The sequence below is a fragment of the Meles meles genome, chromosome 4, assembly GCF_922984935.1.
Source record: "Meles meles chromosome 4, mMelMel3.1 paternal haplotype, whole genome shotgun sequence".
Taxonomy (NCBI): Eukaryota; Metazoa; Chordata; class Mammalia; order Carnivora; family Mustelidae; genus Meles; species Meles meles.
The window spans coordinates 155,640,049-155,645,807 of NC_060069.1; positions in this window are offsets into that span (position 1 = coordinate 155,640,049).

Consider the following 5,759-nt stretch of genomic DNA (forward strand, 5'->3'; position numbering starts at 1 on the left):
ATGTGACCACCAAGCCGGCACTGCAAGAAATAATAAGGTGGGGGTCTATAAAAGAGGGAAAAACCCAAGAATATCATTGAACAGAAATGTATGGAAACAATCTATAGAAACAAAGATCTCACAGGTAATATGATGTCAATAAAAACGTATCTCTCAATACTCACTCTCAATGTGAATGGCCTAAACATGCCCGTAAAATGACACAGGGTTGCAGATTGAGTAAAACAACAGAACCCATCCATATGTTGTCTACAAGAGACCCATTTTGAACCTAAGGATACATCCACACTGAAAGTGAAGGGAAGGAGAAGCTTCTTTCATGCCAATGGGCCTCAAAAGAAGGCTTGGGTTGTGATTCTCATACCAGATAAATTAGATTTTAAACTAAAGACTGTAGTCAGAGATACAGAAGGACACTACATAATTCTTAAAGGGACAATACACCAAGAAGATCTAACAATTGTAAATATTTATGCCCCCAATATGGGAGCAGCCAATTACACAAGAAAACTGTTAATCAAGATAAAGAGTCATATTGATATGAATACATTAATAGTAGGAGATCTTAACACACCACTCTCAGTAATAGATAGATCATTCAAGCAGAAAATCAATAAAGAAACAAGAGCATTGAATGACACATTGAACCAGATGGACCTCATAGATATATACAGAACATTCCACCCTAAAACAACAAAATACTTAATTCTTCTCAAGTGCACATGGAACCTTCTCCAGAATAGACCACATACTGGGTCACAAATCAGGGTTCAACTGATACCAAAAGATTGAGATTATTCCCTGCATATTCTCAGATCACAATGCTTTGAAACTGGAGCTCAACCACATGGACAAGTTTGGAAGGAATTCAAACACCTGGAAGCTAAAGACCACCTTGCTTAAGAATGCTTGGATCAACGCCTCCCTCAAAAAAATTGAAAAATCCAGAATACACCAGCTGTCTCTACACCATAAAGAACTGGAGAATCAACAACAAATTAAGCCAACTCCACACACAAGAAGAAAAATAATCAAGATTAGAGCAGAGATCAATGAGATAGAAACTAGAGATACAGTCGAACGCATCAACGAAACTAGAAGCTGATTTTTGAAAGAATCAATCAGATTGATAAACCATTGGCCAAACTAATCCAAAAGAAAAGAGAGAAGGCCCAAATTAATAAAATTATGAATGAAAAGGGAGAGATCACGACTAACACCAAGGAAATACAAACAATCATCAGAAATTATTATCAATAGTTATAAGCCAATAAATTAAACAACCTAGATGAAATAGATGCATTCTGGGAAAACTGTAAACTTCCAAAATTGAGCCAGGAAGAAACTGACAACCTGAATAAACCAGTATCTAGTAAGGAGATTGAAGCAGTGATCAAACACCTCCCAAAAAACAAGAGTCCAGGACGACAGATTCCTTGGGGAATTCTACCAAACTTTCAAAGAAGAAGTAATACCTATACTCCTGAAGCTGTATCAAAAAAAATGAAGCAGAAGGAAAACTTCCAGACTCTTTTTATGAAGTCAGCATGACTTCATAAGTCATGATACCCAAACCAGGCAAAGACCCCACCAAAAAGGAGAATTTTAGACCAATATCCCTGATGAATATGGATGCTAAGATTCTCAACAAGATCCTAGCAAATAGGACCAACAGCACATTAAAAATATTATCCACCATGACCAGGTGGGATTCATCTCTGGGTTGCAAGGATGGATCAACATTCACAAATAAATGTGATAGAACAAATCGATAAGAGAAGAGAGAAGAACTGCATGGTCCACTCAATTGATGGAAAACCGCATGGTCCTCTCAATTGATGCAGAAAAAGCATTTGAAAAAATCCAGCATCTGTTCCTGATTAAAACACTTCAAAGGATAGGGATAGAGGGAACATTCCTCAACTTCATAAAGTCTATCTATGAAAAACCCACAGCAAATATCATCCTCAATGGGAAAAAGCTCACAGCCTTCCTGTTGAGATCAGGAACACAACAAGGATGCCCACTCTCAACACTCTTGTTCAACACAGTATTAGAACTCCTAGCAACAGCAATCAGACAACAAAGAGAAATAAAAGGCATCCAAATTGGCAATGAATAAGTCAAACTCTCTCTCTTCACAGATGACATGATATGTTATATGGAAAACCCAAAAGACTCCACCCCCAAACTACTAGAACTCATACAGAGATTCAGTAATGTGGCAGGATACAAAGTCAATGTACAGGAATCAGTTGCTTTCTTATAAACTAACAATGAGACATTAGAGTCAAGATGGCAGAGAAGTAGCAGGCTGAGACTACATCAGGTAGCAGGAGATCAGCTCAATAGCTTATCTAAACATTACAAACACCTACAAATCCAACAGGAGATCAAAGAGAAGAAGAACAGCAATTCTAGAAACAGAAAATCAACCACTTTCTGAAAGGTAGGACTGGCGGAGAAGTGAATCTAAAACAACGGGAAGATAGACCGCGGGGGGAGGGGCCAGCTCCCAGCAAGCGGCGGAGCAACAGAGCACAAAATTAGGACTTTTAAAAGTCTGTTCCACTGAGGGACATTGCTCCAGAGGCTAAACCAGGGTGAAGCCCATGCGGAGTCAGCGTGGCCCCAGGTCCCGCAGAGTCACAGAAGGATCGGGGGTGTCAGAGTGTCGCAGAGCTCGCAGGTATTAGAACAGAGAAGCCGGCTACAGAGACAGAGCCGAGGACTGAACTCTCAGCTCGGGGTTACCTTGAACTGGTTGCGGGCTGGGTGAGCTCGGAGCACGGCTAGTGGCTGGGAATATGGGAGTGATTTGGTGCTGTCCTCTGGGGGCACACTGAGGAGTGGGGCCCCGGGCTCTCGGCTCCACCAGGCCGGAGACTAGGAGGCTGCCATTTTCATTCCTGCCCTCTGAAACTCTACGGAAAGCGTTCAGGGAACAGAAGCTCCCAAAAGCGAACCCGAGCGGATTACTTCGTCCGGCCCCCGGTAAGGGCGGTGCAATCCCGCCTCGAGCAAAGACACTTGAGAGTCACTACAACAGGCCCTCCCCCAGAAGATCAACAAAATATCAAGCCAGGACGAAGTTCATCTATCAAGGAAAGCAGGTTCAATACCTAAAACGGCAGTGGAATTCCAGAGGAGGAGAAAGCAAAGCACGGAACTCATGGCTTTCTCCCCATGATTCTTTACTCTTGCGGTTAATTCCATTTTTTTTCAATTTTTTTCTTTCTTTTTTCTTTTTTCTTCTTCTGCTAAATTTGTTAAAATTTTTACCCTTTTCCTTTTTAACGTTTTTGGACTAGTTTATCTAAAATATATATTTTCTCTTTCTTTTTTATATTTTTTCTTTATTTGTTTTATTTTTTTAATTTTTTCTTTTTTTTTTCTGAACCTCTTCTTATCCCCTTCCTCCCCCCAACAATTTGGGGTCTCTTCTGATTGGGTTACAGTGCATTTTTCTGGGGTCTTTGCCACCCTTTTAGTATTTTATTTGATCCTTCATATCCTCTTATCTGGACAAAATGACAAGGCGGAAAAAATCACCACAAACAAAAGAACAAGAGGCAGTACCGAAGGCTAGGGACCTAATCAACACAGACATTGGTAATATGTCAGATCAAGAGGTCAGAATGATGATTCTGAACGTTCTAGCCGGGCTCAAAAAAGGCATGGAGGATATTAGAGAAACCCTCCTGGAGAGATAAAAGCCCTTTCTGGAGAAATTAAAGAACTAAAATCTAACCAAGTAGAAATCAAAAAAGCTATTAATGAGGTGCAATCAAAAATGGAGGCTCTCACTGCTAGGATAAATGAGGCAGAAGAAAGAATTAGTGATACAGAAGACCAAATGACAGAGAATAAAGAAGCCGAGCAAAAGAGGGACAAACAGCTACTGGACCACAAGGGGAGAATTCAAGAGATAAGTGACACCATAAGACAAAACAACATTAGAATAATTGGGATTCCAGAAGAAGAAGAAAGAGAGAAGGGAGCAGAGGGTCTATTGGAGAGAATTATTGGAGAGAATTTCCCTAATATGGCAAAGGGAACAAGCATCAAAATCCAGGAGGTGCAGAGAATCCCCCTCAAAGTCAACAAGAATAGGTCCACACCCCATCACCTAATAGTAAAATTTACAAGTCTTAGTGACAAAGAGAAAATCCTGAAAGCAGCCTGGGAAAAGAAGTCTGTAACATACAATGGTAAAAATATTAGATTGGCAGCAGACTTATCCACAGAGACCTGACAGGCCAGAAAGAGCTGGCACGATATATTCAGAGCACTAAATGAGAAAAACATGCAGCCAAGAATACTATATCCAGCTAGGCTATTATTGAAAATAGAAGGAGATAAAAAGCTTTCAGGACAAACAAAAACTGAAAGAATTTGCAAACACAAAACCAGCTCTACAGGAAATATTGAAAGGGGTCCTCTAACCAAAGAAAGAGTCTAAAAGTAGTAGATCAAAAAGATACAGAGACAATATACAGTAACAGTCACCTTACAGGCTAATAATGGCACTAAATTCATATCTCTCAATAGTTACCCTGAATGTTAATGGGCTAAATGCCCCAATGAAAAGACACAGGGTATCAGAATGGATAAAAAAACAAAACCCATCTATATGTTGCCTACAAGAAACTCATTTTAGACGTGAAGACACCTCCAGATTTAAAGTGAGGGAGTGGAAAACAATTTACCTTGCTAATGGGCATCAGAAGAAAGCTGGGGTGGCAATCCTTATATCAGATCAATTAGATTTTAAGCCAAAGACTATAATAAGAGATGAGGAAGGACACTATATCATACTCAAAGGGTCTGTCCAACAAGAAGATCTAACCATTTTAAATATCTATGCCCCTAACGTGGGAGCAGCCAACTATATCAACCAATTAATAACAAAATCAAAGAAACACATCAATAATAATACAATAATAGTAGGGGACTTTAACACTCCCCTCACTGAAATGGACAGATCATCCAAGCAAAAGATCAACAAGGAAATAAAGGCCTTAAATGACACACTAGACCAGATGGACATCACAGATATATTCAGAACATTTTCTCCCAAAGCAACAGAATACACATTCTTCTCTAGTGCACATGGAACATTCTCCAGAATAGATCACATCCTGGGTCACAAATCAGGTCTCAACCGGTATCAAAAGATTGGGATCATTCCCTGCATATTTTCAGACCACAATGCTCTGAAGCTAGAACTCAATTACAAGAGGAAAGGTGGAAAGAACCCAAATACATGGAGACTAAACAGCATCCTTCTAAAGAATGAATGGGTCAACCAGGAAATTAAAGAATTGAAAAAATTCATGGAAACAAATGATAATGAAAACACAACAGTTCAAAATCTGTGGGACACAGCAAAGGTAGTCCTGAGAGGAAAATATATAGCGGTACAAGCCTTTCTCAAGAAACAAGAAAGGTCTCAAGTACACAACCTAACCCTGCACCTAAAGGAGCTGGAGAAAGAACAAGAAAGAAACCCTAAACCCAGCGAGAGAAGAGAAATCATAAAGATCAGAGCAGAAATCAATGAAATAGAAACCAAAAAAAAAAAAAAACAATAGAATATATCAACGAAACTAGGAGCTAGTTCTTTGAAAGAATGCATAAGCTTGATAAACCCCTGGCCAGACTTATCAAAAAGAAAAGAGAAAGGACCCAAATAAATAAAATCATGAATGAAAGAGGAGAGATCACAACTAATACCAAAGAAAGACAGACAATTATAA